The sequence below is a fragment of the Giraffa tippelskirchi genome, chromosome 6 (assembly GCF_054371585.1).
Source record: "Giraffa tippelskirchi isolate mGirTip1 chromosome 6, T2T-mGirTip1v1.2.pri, whole genome shotgun sequence".
Classification (NCBI taxonomy): Eukaryota; Metazoa; Chordata; class Mammalia; order Artiodactyla; family Giraffidae; genus Giraffa; species Giraffa tippelskirchi.
The window spans coordinates 17,234,133-17,246,340 of NC_137280.1; the positions used below are offsets into that span (position 1 = coordinate 17,234,133).

The 12,208-nt window shown below is 47.0% G+C and overlaps 2 long non-coding RNA genes across 2 annotated transcripts; one reads left to right on the plus strand and one right to left on the minus strand.

The window, feature by feature from the left end:
• Positions 1-3,195: 3,195 nt before the first annotated feature.
• Positions 3,196-4,324, minus strand: LOC145511042 (uncharacterized). The gene is made up of 3 exons (XR_014057462.1): positions 4,215-4,324; positions 3,920-3,991; positions 3,196-3,512 (listed from the first exon to the last, which is right to left on the minus strand). It is a non-coding gene; the product is annotated as an uncharacterized LOC145511042 (long non-coding RNA).
• A 3,125-nt stretch (positions 4,325-7,449) lies between these two features.
• Positions 7,450-9,719, plus strand: LOC145511043 (uncharacterized). The gene is made up of 2 exons (XR_014057463.1): positions 7,450-8,624; positions 8,854-9,719. It is a non-coding gene; the product is annotated as an uncharacterized LOC145511043 (long non-coding RNA).
• The last annotated feature ends 2,489 nt before the right edge of the window (positions 9,720-12,208 follow it).

Genomic DNA, 12,208 nt, shown 5'->3' on the forward strand with positions numbered 1-12,208 from the left:
ATCCTGCTGTCTGCAACAAAGACCCAGGGCTGGCATCGGTTCAGTTCACTTTAGTCACTCAGTTGTGGCTGACTCTTTGCAGCCCCATGTACTGCAGCGCACCAGGCCTCCCTATCCATCACCAACTCCCAGAGCTTGCTCAAACCCATGTCCATTGAGTCTGTGATGCCATCTAACCATCTCATCCTCTGTCGTCCCCTTCTCCTCCTGCCTTCAATCATTCCAGCATCAGGGTCTTTTCCAATGAGTCAGTCCTTCTCATTAGGTGGCCAAAGTATTGGAGTTTCAGCTTTAGCATCAGTCCTTCCAATGAATATTCAGGACTGATTTCCTTTAGAATAGACTGGTTGCATCTCCTTGCAGGCCAAGGGACTCTCAAGAGTCTTCTCCAACACCACAGTTCAAAAGCATCAATTCTTCAGCACTCAGCTTTCTTTATAGTCCAACTCTCACATCTATACATTACTACTGGAAAAACCATAGGTTTGACTAGACAGACCTTTGTTGGCAAAGTAATGTCTCTGCTTTTTAATATGCTGTCTAGGTTGACCATAGCTTTCCTTCCAAGAAGCAAGCGTCTTTTAATTTCATGGTTGCAGTCACCATCTGCAGTGATTTTGCAGCCCCCCAAAATAATGTCTCTCACTGTTTCCATTGTTTCCTCATCTATTTGCCATGAAGTGATGGGACCAGATGCTATGATCTTAGTTTTCTGAATACTGAGTTTTAAGCCAACTTTTTCACTCTCCTCTTTCACTTTCATCAAAAGGGTCTTTAGTTCTTCTTCACTTTCTGCCATAAGGGTGGTGTCATCTGCATATCTGAGGTTATTGATATTTCTCCCGGCAATCTTGATTCCACCTTGTGCTTCATCCAGCCTGGCATTTCACGTGATGTACTCTGCATATAAATTAAATAAGCAGGGTGACAATATACAGCCTTGACATACTCCTTTCCCAATTTGGAACCAGTCTGTTGTTCCATGTTCAGTTCTAACTGTTGCTTCTTGACCTGCATACGGATTTCTTAGGAGGCAGGTCAGGGGGTCTGGTATTCCCATCTCTTTAAGAATTTTCCATGCCAGCATAAATGAACTAGTTAATATTTTAAAAATAAATTTTAAAAAATGTTAAAAAAGTAACATCCAGTACCTGCTCTATGGGCGTCCCAGGTGGCACTAGTGGTAAAGAACCTACCTGCCAGTGCAGGAGATGTAAGAGACACAAGTTCAATCCCTGGGTCAGGAAGATCCCCTGGAGGAGGACATGGCAACCCATTCCAGTGTTCTTGCCTGGAGAATCTCATGGACAGCAGAGCTGTTGAGCTACAGTCCATGGGGTCACAGAGTCAGACACGACTGAGCGACTGAGCCCCACAGCCCACTTGCCCTATAGCAGTGGTGTCAAGAGTAGACAAAGCAGCAGAGGGACAGGCCAGTGTATGCCTGGGACTCAGCAGATACTGTTGTCTTCACATTGTCATCGACAGATCCAAGTTCCATTCCCAGCTCAGTCATTTACTAATTGAGTGACCGTGGCCAAGTTGCTTAACCTGTGTCAGAATCTCCTCACTTTTACACTGAAAATATTATCGACCTGGAAGGATTGTAAGAAATAAAAATAATCTGCAGGCAGTACTTGGTTTGCAAAAAGTACTAATTATGTCAATTATTATTATAACTATTTTTCCCTCTAGTGATAGTCATGTTTGAAGAATATAACAAATACTTCCAGGCTTAACTTTCCTTCCTCTCTGTTGAAAAATACCAGCCTCTTTGAAATCACTTTAGTGGACTCTGAAATGTGTGCAGTGTTCTATGAAGATATGTCAGGGATATGCTCTCATTTGACTTTTTAAAAAATATTTATTTATTTAAAAATATTTTGGCTGTGCTGGGTCTTTTCTGTGCTTGGTCTTTCTTGATTTGCAGAGAGCAGGGGCTACTCTTCCTAGAGGTGCGTGGATTTCTTGTTGAGGTGCCTTCTTTTGTTGTAGATCATGGGCTTTCTCAGGCATGTGCACTCAGTAGTTGTAACTCTCAGGCTCAGTAGCTGTGGCACGTGGGCTTAGTTGCTCTGCAGGATATGGAATCTTCCCTGACCGGGGATTGAACCTGTGTCTCCTGCACTGCAAGGCGGAGTCTTAACCACTGGACCACCAGGGAAGTCCTGACTTCTTGTTTTTACCGACTGTAGTGTCAGGGATAAATTGTGTTTGTTAATTTCACTCATATTTGGTGCATACTCATTTCCATTTCAGGGATGAGGAGTCTGGATGAGGAATAAACAAACACTATTTGAGCATTTTGTGTCCAGCACTGGGTCCAGATTTACCTGTACAATCTTATTTTATCTTCATAGCAATCCTTTATTATTCCTCTAAGAGGCTATTATCACACCCACTTCACAGATAGAGAAACTGAGGCAAAGAGCTGGAGGTCACACAAGGCAAAGCCAAGTTGCAGAGCCAGGCTGTCTCCCTTCAGACTCCCAGCACTTACTTCATCAGTCTGCTAACTCCCTACACTTTTCTCTCTTCCTCAGAGATCTCTACTCTGACGAAATTGTGTCAAAACAAGTCTCCAAAACATACATCAAACAGCCCTGGCCAGGCTGAGGAGGGTGAGTGGAGGTGGGCAGAGTTCCCTGCCCAGGGTCAATCCAGGGTCTGAGGGAGGCCTCCACTTGGCCAGGCCAGCCTCAGCCCTCCTTTGAGTTCCTTTGCTCTTTCTTCCCCTTGAACTGCAGGGTCCCAGCAGCAGTTCAGCCTCCAGGCTTCCCTCCCCTCAAGGTCTAGGCGGATGGCAGCTGTCCCCACTTGCCTCCCCATGGGGACAAAGCCTGTGCTTGCTTTTCTGCAGTTCCGAGCTCAGTAAAGCGTATAATGCGATAATGGATTTTCAGTTGCTTTAGTAACATCTTGGTAAATTGATTTCCTGGTTCTAGTTCCACTGCAGGCCTTTGCCATTGTGATGAAGATGGGTGGGTAAGTGGGAAGGCAGGGTGAGTGCTATGCGTGAGGCAAGGGGTGAGAAGCAAGGTTGCTAGTGGGTCTGGCCTCTGTCTGTCTCTCTGTCTTTCTCTTGGTTTCTCTCTCCAGCACACTGAACATGTTGCAGGAAGTGGGACCCCTTCCAGGGCCTGAGAGTGGGCTCTTGTCTAACACTCAGAAATGAATTGTCCAAGGAGACACACGAACTGACAAAGCAAGAGACTTTATTGGGAAGGGGCGCCTGGGCGGAGAACAGGAGAGTAAGGGAACCCAGGAGAACTGCTCGACCACGTGGCTCGCAGTCTCGGGTTTTATGGAAATGGGATGAGTTTCCAGGTTGTCTCTGGCCAATCATTCTGAGTCGGGGTCCCTCCAGGTGGCGCACGCATTGCTCAGCCAAGATGGATGCCAGCGAGAAGGATTCCGGGAGGTGGTAGGATATTTGGTGTCTCCTTTTGACCTTTCCTGAATTCTTCCGGTGGGTGGTGGCTTATGAGTTCTGTGTTCCTTACCAGGATCTCCTGTCATAAAATAACTTGTAAGGTTACCATGGTCCCTGGCCAGCGTGGGCAGTTTCAGTCAGTGTGCTTCCCCTAACAAACACATGTTATTTCATGAACACAAGTGTTGTAATATCCCCCCCTTTTTTTAAAGCAAGATGGCCGCTATTTCCAGGCTTGCTGTGGTGGGTTGAACAAGAACTACGCATGGACTGGGTCCTGCCTGCATGCAGGTCACATAATGCGCATTTTGGCTTCCTGAGTCACTGTCATTATCTAACCTTCCCAGGGAGCCAGCAGCATGTGGGCGTAGATGGACAGGAAATCGGATAAGGCCCATCTGTGTGCACATCTGCTCGGGGAACCTCTTTACCTGATTCTGGGCAAAGAGCTTTGCATTTCAAGCAATATGACCGAAAAATTCTTGCCTGCAGTTCTAAATCCCTCGCTGGAGTCGGTGGACGTTTCTGGACTGGAAGACACAGGGGTGCCGCAAAAGCCTGAATCAAACAGAAGGCAGATAGCTTCAATCCAAGACCTCTTTAACTGGAGTGAAACATCAGAGGTTAAACTAGTCACTGGCTGTGACATTATTCTCAGAGAGAGACTCGTTCTCCGAATCTAGTCTTCATTCCAAACCCATTCCTCCTCTCTTTGACCTCACAACTGTTGGGAGATTCCCCTTCAGTACCCACTCCAGCCCTCTTATAATAGGAAACTTACTCTCGGAGGTTATCCTGAAGTGACAGAAAATGTCACTGGCCCCTCTGCCAGCTGCCCCTGTGACCGCTCCCTTCATCTTTGCCCCGCTGGTTTGTGTAGAAAGCCTGAGTAAGAAATGAGCCTGTGAGGGTTTTCCAGGTGGGCAGTGAGGATGAGATGCATCACAGTGGGGGTGTCTGTCACACCCCACAGTGGTCACTTTGTGAGGTCCAGGTTTAGAATGTCTTGGGACACCCAGGTTCTCCTGAGGAACTCATTGGCTTCTTTCCTCAGGACCCTGTAAACTCACTCCAGGGTCACAGACTCAAACGTCTATGAGAAGAAACCTTTTCCCTTCAGGGAGCCAAGTAACTCTATTTCAGTACCAAACATACATTATTTTCACTGGGAATCCATTTTTTTATTGCATGTTCAGATGTCCCTCTCTGCTTTTTTGTAACGTTAACTGCAATGATGTTCTTCTTGGAATTCATGAAAATATAATTAAAGGAGATTTTTAAACCAAAACAAAACAAAAAAAGGTAACAGGTGAGGAGTGTGGGCTGAGAGGGCTGGTGAGCATGTCAGCTCCAGCTGACTGCTGCCAGGTGGGAGAGCAGGCCCAGAGATATTCTATCTTCTGAATTTTTTAGTGGGAAGCCAGAAATACTTTTGAACAACCTTAAAGTATCCCCCCCCCCTTTTTTAAGATTGGCAAGCAACCAACTGAAAAATAAACAATCCTGGAAAGGCCCAAGTAGAATTTATTCATGGGCTGCATTTGGCCCACAAGCCACCATTTGCAACTTCTGGCAAGACTTCCTTGTCCATGCTAAGTCGCTTCAGTCATGTCTGACTCTTTGCCAACCTATGGACTGTAGCCCGCCAGGCTCCTCTGTCCATAGGATTCTCTAGGCAAAAATACTGAAGTGGATTGCCATTTCTTTCTCCAAGGGATCTTCCCGACTGAGGGATCGAACTCCGGTCTCTTACATCTATCTCCTGCATTGGCAGTCAGGTTCTTTACCACTGGCAATCCCAGACCTCCTTGCACTGACTACTAAAACCATGTTGGTGACTACCTTCACAAGCCTAGAGGAGGTTATGCTGTGCATTTTTTGTACTTGAAGGTATTTTGAGCTTCCTTTTGTGTGTCCTTGGTTTTTTGTTTTTGTTTTGCTCCATCCTCATCACTTAATCCTATTAAATATAATCTTGTTAAATTGCATCTTTTTTTTTTTTTTTTTGGCTGTGTTACTCAGCATGTAGGATCTTAGTTCCCTGACCAGGGATTGAACCCATGTCCCCATGAGGGGTCTTCACCAATGGACTGCCAGGGAAGCCCTCCAAAAGGGAACCTTTTGGAATAAGAAAGGGAAGTCATTAATTGCTTATCTGCTGCAGGCCTTTTACCATGTACTTCTAGGTCTACTTGTTTGAACTAGTCTTCAGGTGAATGCTGATTAGTCTAAGACAATCATGGTAATTCCATGCCCCTTGCATGGTCATGTGACATAACTTACACTGGGTTAGGGATGGTCATGTGATACAACTCTGGCCAATGAGATGTAAGATAAAGTCTGGGGCAGGTGTGTGCACTCTGGAAAAGTTTTCCTTGATGAAAAACGTCCTGAGTCTTGATGCCATCTTGAGTCTCCGAGCTAGAGTCCCAGGTCCCCTGCCTCTGCCCCTGGCTAGGTGAGATAATTAATTTTCCTTCTTATTCAAGCTAATTTTAGTCCGGTGTTTCTGTTGTTTGTAGTCAAAAATGCTCAAACTGATAGAAAAGAGAACATTTCTGGGTCTCTAACTATGGGTAGACTCTGGGAGTTGGTGATGGACAGGGAGGCCTGGTGTGCTGCGATTCATGGGGTCACAAAGAGTCGGACACGACTGAGCGACTGAACTGAACTGAACTGAACTATGCTCCACTCATGAGATCAGACTATTTGCCTATCAGCAGGTATGGCTGGCTGCCCCTCTTGAGGGCCATTCTATCAAGACCAACTTGAAGGCCTTCCCTGGTGGTCCAGTGGTTAAAAGTTTGCCTGCTGGTGCTGGGTATATGGGTTTGATCCCTGGTCCAGGAGGATCCCACGTGCTGAGCAACTAAGCCTGTGCACCACAGCTACTGAAGCCCATGCACCTAGAGAGAAGCCACTGCGGTGAGAAGCTGGAGCACCGCCATGATGAGTAGTTTCTGCTCGCTGCAACTAGAGAAGCTCATACACAGTAGTGAAGACACATCACAGCAAAAAAATAAATATAAATAAATAAATCTTTTTTAAAGCCCTCCTTTGCTTAATAATTATATATATGTATACACACATACATGTATACATATATGCACGTGTATGCCTACATATGTATACATATATGTACACACATACATATATGTATGCGTACATGTTATATGTGTGTATACATAATTTATATGTGTATATGCATACATATCTATTATGTGTATACACACATATACATAAGACCAAACTGAAGTCTCTTGTCCTCTCTTGTTACTGCCAGTGGTGGAAACAGGTCACAGGCATCTTTATTCCATAACATCTACTCAGTACCCACAAGGGTAACCTTCTTCTCCAACCACCTCATGGCTGCAAGCAGAAGGAACTACGCTGTGTTTAGTGACAGCCTCACAGAACTCCAGAGATGAAAGCTGAAGGGAGTGATGGTGGAAAAGGTCACATTTCCATCTCATAACCTGTTAGGCAGGACCCCTGAGCTGTCAGGATTTGTCCATTTTTTTTTTTGCTTGTTTTCTTTCTTGCATAAACATTTCAGCTCTATTTGACCCTCTTACTCCACAAAGGAAGAAAGAAAGTGAAGTCACTCAATCATTTCTGACTCTTTGTGATCCCGTGGACTGTAGCCTGCTAGGCTCCTCTGTCCATGGGATAGAATACGGAAGTGGGTTGCCATTTCCTTCTCCAGGGGATCTTCCTGACCCAGGGATCGAACCCAGGTCTCTGGCATTATAGGCAGACTCTTTACCGTCTGAGCCAGCCACCAGAGCCAAGATGCTAGGAAACGTGATTTGTGACACCAGCAGAGGTCCCAGGGACTCAGACACCCTTGAAGGCTATACAGTGAGATGAAGTTGAGGGTGTTCACCACGTTCCCAGTGGCCACTGTGCCCAGGGGTGCATCCTCTGGTCTGGGAGCCTCTTCTCTGGTTCTGGGTTCCTTCCAACACATTCTATTTCTTGAGCCCATCAAGGCTACAGCAAACACGATTCATAATAATGATGATGATGACAGTAGTAGTAGTGGTAGTGGCCAACCCACACTGAGACTTTGTGTCAGACTCTGTTCTTTTTTGTTTGGCTGCACTTGGCCTTTGTTGCAGTACATGGTCTTTCTCTAGTTGTGGCATGGGCTCCAGAGCTCACGGGCTCAGTAGTTTTGGCGTGTGAGCTTAGTTGCCCCAAGGCATGTGGGATCTTAGTTCCTAGACCAGGCCTTGAACCTGTGTCCCCTGGGTCGGAAGGTGGATTCTTAACCACTGGACCACCAGGGAAGCCCCTAGATGCTATTCTAAATGCTTTATATTTATTAACTCATTAACTCTCACGACAAACATGAGGTAAGTTATCCTAATTTTACAGATGAGGGAACTGGGGCCAGAGTCTCATAGCAGGTCCCCCAGCAAAGCTGGGACTCAATGCCAGACAGCTTTTCTCCATGCTGTCTCTCCGTCTGAACTAGTTTGGGCTTCCTCAGTACATGGAGGCTGGTTTCCCAAGGTGAGCTTAGAAGGTGGTGGGGAGAAATGTGAACGTCAGGTGGAAACTATAACCTTCTTCTGCTGTAGCCTCTGAAGGCCCGTAGCATCACTCTCAACATTTCTCCAGTGGTTGGAGCAGGCCTAGGCTTGCGCCTAACCTAAGGGGAGGAAAAATAGGCCCACCTTTCAGTGGGCGGGGGCATCGGGCCCATGGTGAGAGAGCCTGTGGGTGAGTTAGATAGCTCCATCTTTGGAAAGTAAGGTCTGCCCATCATGCGGGCAGTGGCCACCGTGGAAGTAATGGCGCCTTGACTGTCCTTCCCACATCCACCGAGACTACCCACTCCTGGTACAGTCTGGGGAAGAGCCCCAAGGCTAGTTTTAACAGCAGCTCGTCCTATCTCTTTCCATCACAGCCTTGTTCTGAGCCAGTGAATCTGAGGAACTCATGACTGGGAATGCGTTCCTCATCCCAGGAGATGTGTTGGCAGTTAGCAGGGAGAGACATGACCACTTCACCTGGAAAGTGACTTCACCGTGGCCCCAGAAGACGAGAGTGGGCACCAGTGGCTCTCTTCTGGCGTCGCTCAGCTCACACTGTGGGGGCTGCCCCCTGTGTCCCCAGATGCAGACGAGGATCTGTGTGACAGTCCAACGAAAGCAAGAGTACTAAGTGCGAAAAAGTACTAAGTGTGAGTACCCCCACAGCATGAGCTTAGAGCAGTGGCTTATTTTCTGGGTCAAAAATGTCCCTTTGGATCTGGAAAACAGTATCATGATGTTAAAAATAATTGTGTTTGGGTGGTGGAACTAAGGGTCATTTTTGTTCCCTAGTTTCTCCACTTCCTTTTTTTTCCCCCATGTGTTTACATTATTTTTATAGTAAAATTTTTAAATTGTTATTTTAAAATTTTTCATCAGTAAGAGACAGGAAAATGGTAAACCTGGGCTCCAACTTTCCTGTGTCACTGTCCGCGGGTGACATCTGCCAGGACTCGAGATGGCTCTGTGACTTTGTTTCCACAAATGCCAACGTTGGAGCCATGTGTTGCCTCACAAGACTGCTGTGATTATCTCGTGAGTGAGTGGATGCAAAGCATTTGGGAAAAGGCATCATTTTAAAAATTGCTTCCAACATTGTTAGTTTCTGCTGTATACAAAGTGAATCAGCTGTATTAATACATATATTCCTTCCTCTTGGACCTCCCTTCCACCCCACCCCATCCCACCCCTCTAGGTCATCACAGAGCACTGAGCTGAGCTCCCTGTGCTACACAACAGCTTCCCACAATTTTACACATTGTAGTGTATATCTGTCAAACCTAATTTCCCAGTTCATCCTACCCTTCCCTTCCTGCTCTGTATTCACACATCTGTTCTTTACATCTGCATTTCTTTTCCTGCCCTGGAACTAGGAGGATGGAAAAAGGCATCATTGCCTTTGTTTAAAAAAAAAAAAAACAAAAAAACGACTTCATCAAAACAATAAAAGTGAGACCACATTGTTTACTCTAACGGGCAAGGCCGTTATGCAGCAAAATCTGAGGCTGAAATATAGCGTTCACAGCGTGTTTTGAAATCCTACTCCTGATGTCACGAACACACACACACACATTAGATGTGATACATGGTCAATGGAGAGATGGTTTCAAAGACACCACACTCAGGAACAGAAATTTCCTTTAGCATTTTCTTCTCCAGCCTTCCTCACATCTATCTCAGAACTAGACGCGGCACCTGTGAGCTAATAAATAATGTATCTGAAGAATTCTGAAAATCCAGAACGGTCACTGTGTGTGCATTATCTGTCTGGCAAGGGAAATTTTTGGTTCAAAGCAAGAAAGCAAGTTTATTTTGGGGACGGAGGACTTAGAATAAGAGCTGCAAAAAAAAAGGGGGGGGGATAAAGAGCTGCTACTTAATCTTTTTTCTAAATAGTCATTCAAAGTCCATCTTTGATCAAATTTGATTGGTCTTAATGGGCAAAATCTTGCCAGATGGGGCCAAGAAGACAGGGAAAGCAGAGAACCTGGAATCCAGAGCTGCTGGATATGTACAAGCACTGGTTAGGAGCTGAGGGTCAGCCCAGCCTGGAGTCGGGGGGGGGGGTCCCAAGTCCTCCCCGCTTGTGGCACAGCTCGGGACAGGAACGATGCTGTGGAGTCCAGGGCCACTCTCCTCACCCACTCCTCGGCTCCCAGGGCAGTCTTGATGGAGGCCCTAAGCCCCGTGCAGAATCCACCCCCCATCCCCAGGATGGGATGGGAGGACAATGACTGACTTCAGCCCCAGTGTCTTTTCTGTTTTTTTGGCCGCACTGGTCTTTGTTCTGGCACGTGGGCTTTTCTCTAATTGCTGCACTTGGGCTCTAGAGGGCAGGGTTCAGTAGTAGCAGAGCACTGGCTTCTCTAGTTGTGGCATGCCAGCTTAGTTCCCCCAAGGCACGTGGAAACTTAGTTCGCCGACCAGGGATCACACCCATGTCCCCTGCATTGGCAGGTGGATGCTTAACCACTGGACCACCAAGGAAGTCCCCCCACTATTTCCCATGAGGTTCACCCCACTACTCCAACCCTTAACCCCAGCTCCGGCCAGCCTGCCCCCACCATTCCCATGACCTTCCACGGGTATCTTCCACATAGACTCATCAGCAACCCCAAAGGGAGATAACGACCTCCCCATTTTCTCAATGAAGGAACTCTAACTTCGAGAGGTCCGAGGATGTGCCAAAGGCCCACCCAAGCGGTTGAAGCCAGCACGCTCATCCCCAGTCCTCCTTCCTTGCCGTCCTCCTTCCCTAGGCTTCTGTTGCCCCCCACCCAACCACATGCGCGTCTCAGCCCCAGCACCCCCTGCCCACCCGGGCCCAGGGCTGGTTTCCAGGTTCACACCCTCCAGGGCGCTTCACTGTTGCCTCCTGTGTCCTGTGGCTTGGACATTTCAGGGGCGTAATCACGGGGTGCCAGTCAATTTGGCCTTGAGATATTTCACCTTTGTCGGAGAAAGGGATCCTTCCATCCTTTTCTCAGCCGAAACAAACAAAGATCATGGCCGGGGTTCACAGTATTGGCCATGGGACTCACCTGGAGCTCAGGCTCCGGCTTCAACTCCTGGCCCAGCCTTCAGCATCGGGCCCGGTGCACAGCCGATTGCTCGTGTAACCAGGGCCCCTTCTAGGGAAGCTGGCGCCCTGACCTTGGAACAGCCTGTTACCCCTACTTACAGCGATTCCCACAAGTGAAAGGACCTTAGGAAAAGCTAAAGCCTGGGCGCCACTGACCTCCCCTTCCTCCAGCATGGTGGTGGTGGTCCCATGGAGGTGGAGCCGCGACGGGCCCGATGCTTATTGCTTTCAAATGCCCGGGCTTCGTCTGTTTTCAGTCCGAGTAGGCTAGCCAACCACAAGCAAAGTCTCACCTGGCTAAAAATGTACAAATGCCCAGCCAGTTTTTAAAATTCGAAATTGGACAGTTGGCCCAGAAATCTCAGTCTACAAGAGAACAACGTGTGCAACTGTGTACCTGTCTCAGGACTTGAGAACAGACTCCCAGGTCTTGGAGCCAAAGGCCTCGGACTCCAGAGACTGCACTGGTCTGGCTCCTGACAACCCTTGGATTTCAGCTTCTGATCTGTTACAGGTCTCACTGTGGACAGACTACACTCAAAATGTCTTCAAAGGCAATGTTGTAGCATGGCACAGGCTGGCTGTTTTCTAGACTCAAATTTACTGCTTGATCGCGTGAACTGTCCTCCCTAGAGAAGCAGACTTATCCCACTCCAGCTATTTCATCACTATTTGTATTAGGCTTGATCAAACTTTCTAAAGGGCAATTGATTTTAGATTAGCCATAGGCTCAAGTGAAGTCTGTGAAACACACACTCACTCCATTGCTGTGGAAGAGCACATGTAAAGCTCTGCGTGGCTCAGAGACGGCAAGAGAGCAGAGGGTCAGCTCAGGACAGGAAGAGAATCATACACCGGTTCACAGATTACACAATCCACAATTACATAATGTATTAGAAGGACCACAGGAGAGCCCAGACTCTTGGGGAGGAAAAAAGTAATTTGTTTTTCTTTTCCCTTGTCATTTTTTCCCCTCTTTAATCTGAAAACAAGTTATGATGAAAAAATCAAATTACTTTAAACCTGGTAATCAACACCCACACTTGAAGACAGTGTTCAAACAAGCAGGGAATGAGTGTCCTCAGTTTGATTTCTCCTGCAGTACTGTTACTATAACTACCACTAGAAACTGTTACATCGGAATAGGCGTTC